The 9,836-nt window shown below is 39.3% G+C and overlaps 1 non-coding gene across 1 annotated transcript; it reads left to right on the forward strand.

The window, feature by feature from the left end:
* The first annotated feature begins 3,109 nt into the window (after nt 1–3,109).
* LOC130948279 (small nucleolar RNA R71) lies at nt 3,110–3,216 on the forward strand. Its single transcript, XR_009072997.1, has one exon. It is a non-coding gene; the product is annotated as a small nucleolar RNA R71 (small nucleolar RNA).
* The last annotated feature ends 6,620 nt before the right edge of the window (nt 3,217–9,836 follow it).

The following is a 9,836-nucleotide window of genomic DNA, read 5'->3' on the forward strand; positions in this document are numbered from 1 at the left end:
ATATCTTAGAATGGAAGCAAGCGTAATTGAATGAAAAACAGTAGTAATTGCATTAATCCATCAAGACACAGCAGAGCTCCTCACCCCCAACCTTGGGGTTTAGAGACTCATGCCATAGAAGATACAATAAGAAACGTGTAATGTGTCATGAGGTGAAGATACAATGTCAAAAGGTCCTATTAATAGTGAACTAGTAACCTAGGGTATACAAAAATGAGTAAATGACGTAAAAATCCACTTCCGGGGTCCACTTGGTGTGTTCTTGGGCTGAGCATTGAAGCTTTCATGTGTAGAGACTTTTCCTGGAGTTAAACGCCAGCTTTTGTGCCAGTTTGGGCGTTTAACTCCAATTTTTGTGCCAGTTCCGGTGTTAAACGCCGGGAATTCTGAAGCTGATTTGTAACGCCAGTTTGGGTCATCAAATCTCGGGCAAAGTATGGACTATTATACATTTCTGAAAGGCCCAGGATGTCTACTTTCCAACACAATTGAGAGCGCGCCAATTGGGCTTCTGCAGCTCCAGAAAATTCACTTCGAGTGCAGGGAGGTCAGAATCCAATAGCATCTGCAGTCCTTTTTCAGCCTCTGAATCAGATTTTTGCTCAGGTCCCTCAATTTCAGCCAGAAATTACCTGAAACCACAGAAAATCACAAAAACTCATAGTAAAGCCCAGAAAAGTAAATTTTAAATAAAAACTAATAAAAACATACTAAAAACTAACTAAAATGTACTAAAAAATACTAAAAACAGTGCCAAAAAACGTATAAATTATCCGCTTATCATTCATGCTCACTAGGTGTTCCTTGAACCCCAAACTTATTATGTACTATACACTGCATGTAAAGGAGTTTTATATTTGTTGTCAAAGTTGAATTAAAAATCCATGAAACCTGCCTTATTACTACGATTAGAAATTTAAGAGAGAGGGTATAGAACATGGGTTACCTCCCATGGAGCGCTTCTTTAGCGTCATTAACTTGACGTTTGGTCCTTGTCAAGGTGGTTGATAGTGCTTGAAGTCTTGTGCTCTTGCAGTGAACCTATGTCCATTGACCTTGTTGACAAGCTCCGCATGCTCTAAGGACAAGATTTTGTTGATGGTGTACACTGGAGGTAGCTGAGATGGAATAGTGGGGAGGTGCGGTGGCATAGATGGAAAGTATGTAGAGATCACTTTGTCACCTGGCGAGAAATTTTCTGTAGGAATTTTCTTATTTCTCCATCCCCTTAGGACTTTCTTCTTTGTATCTCTTGATGCTCTCTTGCTTTCTATAGATTTTTTTTCCTAAGGGATCCTTGTTTTTGACTCTGCATGACTCTGGTGATTCTGGTTCCCTTTGCATCACCTTTGAATGTGGTTCTTCCTGAATATGTGGCTTTCTAACCCATGGGATTTCCAGTTGTGTTGTTTGTGCTTCACTACTTGTTTCTTGCATCAGTGCTTCATTCTGCTCTTCTCTTGATTCTTTGTTTTCTTGACTTGCTTCTTGTGAGAGATTGAAAATATTGAAAGTGAGTTGCTCATCATGTATTCTCAGTACTAGCTCTCCTCGCTCAACATCTATGAGTGCTCTGGCTATGGCTAGGAATGGTCTTCCCAGAATGATGGGGTAAATAGGATTCTCATCCATTTCCAGAACAACAAAATCTGTGGGAAGATAGTAGCTCCCAACCTTCACCAGCACATTTTCAACCACTCCTATTGCTTGTTTTTGAGTTTTGTCAGCCAATCTGATAATTACATCAGTAGGAGTTAGTTCATTGATTTTCAGCTTCTTCATGAGGGAGAGAGGCATTAAGTTGATGCTTGCTCCCAAATCACAAAGTCCTTTGTCAATCATTATTTCTCCTATGGCACAAGGAATGTGGAAACTCCCTGGATCCTCCTTCTTTGTGGGTGGCCCTGGTTGAATGAGAGCACTGCAATCTCTGTTCATCTTTATTGTTTGTCCACCCTTCAATGGACTTTTTCTGGCTAGTAGCTCCTTTATATACTTGATGTAGAAAGGCATTTGCTGGAGGGCTTTAATGAATGGTATATTTACATCAAGAGATGCAAACATATCAAGGAACCTTGAATACATTCTCCCTGCTACACCACCTTTAAGCCTGTGGGGAAAAGGTACATATGGGTTCAATACCTCCTTCTTCTTTAGCTCTTCCTTGGATTTAGGTTGAGTTGTATAGCTTCCTTCCTCCTGGCATTCCTTTTGATTATTTTGGAGGTGTTCTACTCCATTCATACTCCCCTCATCACTTGTGGTTATCATTTTGCATTCTTTCCATCTCACTTTCTTTGTTTCTCCTCTTAGATTCTTCTCTGTATCACTGGGGAATCCATCAGTGGGTTTGGGAATTTGTTGAGATAGATACCCTACTTGGGACTCCAATATCTTGATGTTTTCTCCTTGGTTCTTGATATTGGCTCGCACTTCTTCCTTAAACACTTTGTTGTCTTGGCCATCTCTACATAAGTTTTCAAGTAGAGCCTCAATCTTTGATAATCTCTCCTCAGTTATTGATGATGGGTTGAGATTAGGTGGTTGAGAAGATTGGTTAGATGGATGTTAGTAAGATCTCTGTGAGGTGTGTTGATGAGTTACATTGTTGTTGGAGTTGAGGTTGTGGCGTCTCTGATCTTGCCTTTAGTCTTGTTGGTTTCCCCATCCAAAGTTGGGGTGATTTCTCCATCCCGAGTTGTAAGTTTTGGAGTATGGATCATGGACTTGTCTAGGTGAGTTTCCAACATAGTTGGCTTGCTCCCAGTCACCTTCTTCTCCTATGTTCGCTCCTTCTTGAGCTGATGATGAAGTGATGGCTGCTGTAACTTGGTTTTCCTCCACCTTCTTGGTAAGATCTGCTAGCTGCTTGGTGATCATCTTATTTTGAGCTAACAATGCATCCATGTGGTTCAGCTCCATTACTCCTCTGGTGTTACTTCTTTCGGAGGCATAGAAGTAGTCATTTTCAGCAACTGTTTCAATGACATCTATGGCTTCTTCAATGGTTTTCTTCTTGTTTAGAGAGCCTCCTAATGAATGATCCACAGCCTTCTTTGACTCATAGGAAAGATCTTCATAAAAGATGTGAAGTTGAACCCATTCATTGAACATATCTGGTGGGCATCTTCTTGTTAGGTCTTTGAACCTCTCCCATGCTTCATAAAGAGTCTCACCATCTTGTTGCCTGAAAGTTTGCACCTCAGCTCTTAGCCTGTTGATCCTTTGAGGAGGGTAAAATCTTGCCAAAAACTTGTTCACCACTTCTTCCCAATTTGGTAAACTCTCCTTTGGGAAGGATTCAAGCCATTTGGATGCCTTGTCCCTGAGTGAAAAAGGGAACAAGAGCAACCTATAGACATCTGGATGGACTCCATTGGACTTCATAGTGTCACAAATCCTCAAGAAGGTGGTTCGATGTTGATTGGGGTCTTCTTGGGCACTTCCTCCAAATGAACAATTGTTCTGAACAAGAGTGATGAGCTGGGGTTTTAGTTCAAAATTGTTGGCATGTATGGTGGGCTTCTGAATGCTACTTCCACAGTTTCCTAGATTAGGATTGATATAGGAGCCTAGAACTCTCCTTTCTTGCCCAGCACGGTTTGCATGGCCTTCTTTGGCATGATTATGAGCTTCTTCCTCATGATTGTTCTCCAAATTTTCTTCCATATTGGGTTCAAAGTACTCTTCCTCTTCTTCCTCAGCACCAATAATTCTTTTCCCTCATGCTTCCCTTCTTAGTCTCCAAAGAGTCCTTTCAGGTTCTGAATCGAAGGATGTTGAAACTCCTTCTCTTCTCCCTGTCATACAACAGACAGATTGCACAACAGGAGATAAAATGAAGAAACTATTCTTGTTAGAGTAATTGTTAGTGTGAATAATGCAATTTATCAAACAGTTAGTGGGTTAGTGAGCAGAATTGTAATTATCAAAGAAAGAAAGAACGAAAAACAAAGAGGGTGTAGGGGATGAGGAAAAAATTAAAACGAACTAAAGAAAATTGACTGAATCAAATAAACAAAAAGAAAAATGCTCAATCTAGTGATCTTCAAACTTAATCATTGTTGATTCAAAATCAATCACTGGCAACGGCGCCATAAACTTGATGCATGAAAACTTGTCTCTCAATAAATTTCCCTTCGGCAAGTATACTGAATTGTCGTCAAGTAAAACTCACAATAAAGTGAGGTCGAATCCCACAAGGATTGATTGGTCAAGCAACTTTAGTTAGAAGAATATGCTAGTTGAGCTAACAGAATTTAGATTGAGAACTTGCAAAAATTTAAATGACTAGAAAGTAAATAATAGAAATTAAAGTGCAGAATCTTAAATGGGGATTTGGGGTAATGAACATGAAAATAAATGGCAGAAAGTAAAGAGAATGGGTAAGATCAGAAATGGGGTAATCATTGGGTTCAGGAGATGTTGCATTCTCTGGATCAAGTTTATTCTCATCTCTTCCTCAATCAATGCATTATTGATCTCCTTGGCAATCTTAAGTGATTGGATCCCAATTCCTTGGCAATCCAATCTCTCTAAGCTTGAGCAATTGCCCAATTCCTTGATTTAATTGCTCATGGGAAGAGATGAAGTGTGGTCACTAATTATACCACATGTATTTCCAAATCAAAGTATTGGGAGGATTACATGTCACAATATCTGCCCAAACCCCAATTTGGTCCAACATGAGAAAGTATTTCTAGCATGATCTCCTCATCCCTTTTCCAAGGCTCAAAGGAGATCCAATTATGGAGAGTTTCTTTTCCAAGACAACTAACCAATTGAATTAAGATCGAAAGCTTTCTAGTAAGATCAAGAGAAAAGAAAGAAGAATAAGAATGAAAACTATAATTGATCCATCAAATTACAACAGAGCTCCCTAACCCAATGAAAGGGGTTTAGTTGTTCATAGCTCTAGAAATGAAAAATGGCAGAAAAGAAGAATCCATGCTAAAAGTGCAGAAAAGTAAATCTATAGAGAGTAGTTCCCAAAAGTGCCAAGCTTTTCTATAGTTCAAAACTACTCCTATATATACTACTCCTCTTGATCTTCTAGTGAGTTCTTCAAGTCTTGGATGTGGGCTCTGGATCTTGAGTTGAAGTAGTTCTCATCTTTAGTAGGCCCAGCTTACAGAGAAATATGAATTAGGCTTGGGTATTTAGTGAGATTAACGTTGAGTGCCATTGTGGGTTCGAGAACGTTAGTGGCATTCACTTTTTCCACTAACGTTCCACCCTTATGTACCCACGTTAACTCCAACGTTAGTGGTCTTAACGTGACCACTAACGTTGCCTTCTCAATTTTTGGCCAACGCTATTGAGACTCACTTTTTCCAATAATGTTGGCTTCTACCCCTTCGCGAACGTTATTGGGAATCACTTTTCCCATTAACATTGATTGGTGCCTTTTGTTCCTACGTTAGAGTTCACGTTAGTGTAGCTAACGTGACTCTTAACGTGGGTATGTCTCACCTTCGAGAGCCTTAGTGACACTCACCTTTGTCACTAACGCTACAAATGCCCAAATTCTCTACGTTAGAACTCACGTTAACTAAGTTAGCGTGGCTCTTAACGTAGTAGTGATGCCATCTTCCAACGTTAGTGACAAAGGTGAGTGTCACTAACGTTGGCTCTTTGATCTCAACTCCACGTTAACTTTCACGTTAATGGTCTTAACGTGAAAGTTAACATAGGCAATGTTAGTTGGTCCAACGTTAGTGACAAAAGTGAGTGTCACTAATGTTGGCTTTTGTTTTCCTCTTCCACGTTAGAGTTCACATTAACTAAGTTAACGTGACTCTTAACGTGGATCATTGCCAAGTTCTCCAACGTTAGTGGTGTTCACTTTTACCACTAACGTTGGAAGAAAACGTTATTGGTGTTCACGTTTTCTCTTAACGTTGGAGTTCCCTTTTTCTTCTACGTTAACTACCACATTAACTTAGTTAACGTGGCAAGTAACGTGAGCTATGGATGGCTACGCAGGCGTTATTGGTGATCACTTTTCTCATTAATGTTGCAAGCTTTTTACCATTCTATGTTAGTGTTCACGTTAACTAGGTTAACGTGAATACTAACGTGGTTCTTCCTTGCTTCCTTTGCCCTGAAATCAAGCAATTAAGGTCCATCAAAGCTCTAGCCAAAGTCATGAGATTATGCATCATCAATTTATCATGCAATTCTAGCAAAATTCTCATGAAATCATGCGAAGTTCACAATAGTTGCTTGAATCAAGGTGTGAGTGTATTTTCATCCAAAACTTGTCTTATTCACTAAGAAAATGAATGAAACTACCCTAAAACAGTAAAGAAAAGGTCAGTGAAACTGGCCTAGATGCCCTGGCATCAATTGACTCTCAGGGTAACTTCCCCTTTTTGGACGTCAATGAGTGTTCGTCCAGTTGCTAGGAAAGGTCTTCCTAGAATGAGAGTTGCACTCTTGTGCTCCTCCATTTCCAGCACTACAAAGTCAATGGGAAAGGCGAATGGCCCAACCTTGACAATCATGTCCTTAATTACGCCTGATGGCATTTTAATAGAGCCATCAGCAAGTTGGAGACATATCCAGGTTGGTTTGATTTCTTCAGTCAAACCAAGCTTTTTGATAGTGGATGCAGGTATTAGGTTGATACTCGCTCCGAGATCACATAGAGCTATCTTGGTACAGGCACCCTCTAATGTGCATGGTATCATAAAGCTTCTGGGATCTTTAAGTTTCTCTGGTAAGCTTTTTAAAATGACTGCACTGCATTCTTTGGTGAGGAAAACTTTTTTGTTTTCTCTCCAATCCTTCTCATGAACTTAGCATAAGAAGGTATTTGCTCAAGTGCCTCTGCAAACGGAATCTTTATGTCAAGAGTCCTGAGATAGTCTGCAAAGCAGGCAAATTGTTTATCCTGTTCCACTTAGTGGAGTTTCTGTGGATAAGGCATCTTGGCTTGGTATTCTTCAACCTTAGTTGCTATAGATTTATTTCCTACAGAAGTGGTTGGAGAAGTGTGCTTAGGAAGGTTGTTATCAGCACTTACAGGTGCCTGATCCCTCATTGGCGTTTGAACGCCAGAATTGGGTGCTGAATGGCATTTAACGCCAGATTTTTACCCTTTTCTGGTGTTTAAATGCCAGAACTTGCACTTTATTGGCGTTTAACGCCAGGTTGTTGCCCTTTTCTAGCGTTTGAATGCCAGAGTTGGCAGCTAAATAGGCGTTTAACGCCAGTTTTTTATCCTTTTCTGGCGTTTGAACGCCAGAATCATTACTCTCTGGGCTCTTACAGTCCTCAGAGGGATTTTGGGTAGTGAATTGGTCATCCTCTGTTAGATGTTCTTTTCTTGGCTTCCTGCTGCTTTGATTTGAGACGTTCAATGTCTTTCCACTCCTTAAATGAACAGCTTGGCATTCTTCTATTATCTGCTTGGATAATTACTGTTTTGTCTGATTTAATTGTTTTTCCATATTCTGGTTAGCATCTTTGGTTTCTTGTAGCGTTTCCTTGAAATTTGCTAGCTGTTTTGTTATAGAAAAGAGTTGTTGATTGAGTTCAGCAACTTGTTCTAGAGGACTAAATTCAGTGGATACTGCCTTAGCTTCTTCTTTCATGGAGGACTCACTTCATAAGTACAGATGCTGATTTCTGGCAACCGTATCTATGAGCTCTTGAGCCTCTTCAATTGTTTTTCTCATGTGTATAGATCCCCCAGCTGAGTGGTCGAGAGATATCTGGGCCTTTTCTGTAAGCCCATAGTAGAAGATGTCTAACTGCACCCATTCTGAAAATATTTCAGAAGGGCATTTCCTTAGCATCTCTCTGTACCTCTCCCAGGCATCATAAAGAGATTTATTATCCTCTTGTTTAAAGCCTTGGATGTCCAACCTTAACTGTGTCATCCTTTTTGGAGGGAAATATTGATTTAGGAATTTTTTTTATAAGTGTTTCCATGTTTTTATGCTTGATGTAGGTTAGTTATTTAACCACCTTTTGGCTTGATCTTTTATAGCAAATGAAAACAGTAATAATCTGTATACATCCTGATCTACTTCTTTATCATGTACCGTGTCAGCAATCTGTAAGAACTGTGCCAGAAACTCAGTATGTTCTTCTTGTGGAAGACCAGAATACTGGCAATTTTGCTGCACCATGATAATGAGTTGGGAATTTAGCTCAAAATTACTAGTTCTGATGGGGGGTATACAGATACTACCCCCATATGAAGCAGTAGTAGGGTTACTATATGACCCCAGAGTCCTTCTGGACTATTCAGTTCCACTTAGGTCCATGATGGAGAAAGGGAGGTAATGTGAATTGAGAATAAAATTTTATTTATTTTATTTTAATAAAAAATATTTTTTTCGGACCGAAATAAATAATAAAAAAAATTGGAAACCAAAATAATTAATTATTTAAAAAGATTTGAAAATTTTTTATGAGAAGAAGGAGGTTAGGAAGGTTCGAAAATAATAAGTAAATAAAGGAATATATATTTTTGAATTTAATGAGGAAAGATAAAAATAGTAAAATAACATCAAACTTAGAATTTTTAGATCAAAACAAAGAAAACAAACAAGAAAAATCTGAATGTCAAGATGAACACCAAGAACACTTTGAAGATCAAGATGAACACCAAGAACAAATTTTGAAAATTTTTAAGAAAACAAAAACACAGAAGACACCAAACTTAAAACATGAAACTAAACTCACAGAAAAATCAAAACTTAATAACGAAAAATAAGATTTTTGAAAAGAAAAAAAATAGAAGATGCAACTCTAGTGACTCTAAACCAAAAAAGATAAAAATTTTTCCTAATCTAAGTAACAGGATGAACAGTCAGTTGTCCAAACTCGAATAATCCCCGGCAACGGCGCCAAAAACTTGGTGTACGGAATTGTGAATCACACTTTTCACAACTCGTACAACTAACCAGCAAGTGCACTGGGTCGTCCAAGTAATACTTTACGTGAGTAAGGGTCGATCCCACGGAGATTGCCGGCTTGAAGCAAGCTATGGTTATCTTGTAACTCTTAGTCAGGAGATTAATGGTAAAGAGGGTTTTGTTTGCAAAAAGTAAAAGAACATGAAATTAATGATACTTGTTATTCAATAATGGAGAACAGGTTGGGGTTTCGGAGATGCTTTGCCCTTTTGAATTTCTGCTTTCCTACTGTCTTCTTCTCCAAAAACGCATGGCTCCTTCTATGGCAAGCTATGTGTTAGTGGATCACCCTTGTCAATAGCTACCATCCGTCCTCTCAATGAAAACATGTCCTCTACGGTTTCCTACATGGCTAATCATCTGTCGGTTCTCACTGCGCCCAACAGTCGCGAGTTTGAAGCTCGTCACAGTCATCCCTTCCCAGATCTAACTCGGAATACCACAGACAAGGTTTAGACTTTTCGGATCAGGGGAAGTAGTCAAACTCGTGGACCAGGGGCCAAAGATATACGCACTCAAGCTGTCGCCCAATGACTACGTTGAGCTCATGTAGAACGGAAGTGGTTGTCAGGTGGTGCGCGAAATTGTGAACAATACTTTTCACAACTCTCATAATCCCTGGTCATGAACTCCAAAAACTTGGTGGTTCAATTCCATGGCATTACACAACTTCGCACAACTAACCAGCAAGTGCACTGGGTCGTCCAAGTAATACCTTACGTGAGTAAGGGTCGATCCCACGGAGATTGTTAGCATTGAAGCAAGCTATGGTCATCTTGTAAATCTTAGTCAGGCAAACTCAATTGTATATGATGATGAACGAAAATAATATAAAGATAAAGATAGTGATACTTATGTATATCATTGGTGTAAGAGCTTTAGACAAGCGTATGAAGATGCCTTCCC

The sequence above is a fragment of the Arachis stenosperma genome, chromosome 1 (genome assembly GCF_014773155.1).
Source record: "Arachis stenosperma cultivar V10309 chromosome 1, arast.V10309.gnm1.PFL2, whole genome shotgun sequence".
Taxonomy (NCBI): domain Eukaryota; kingdom Viridiplantae; phylum Streptophyta; class Magnoliopsida; order Fabales; family Fabaceae; genus Arachis; species Arachis stenosperma.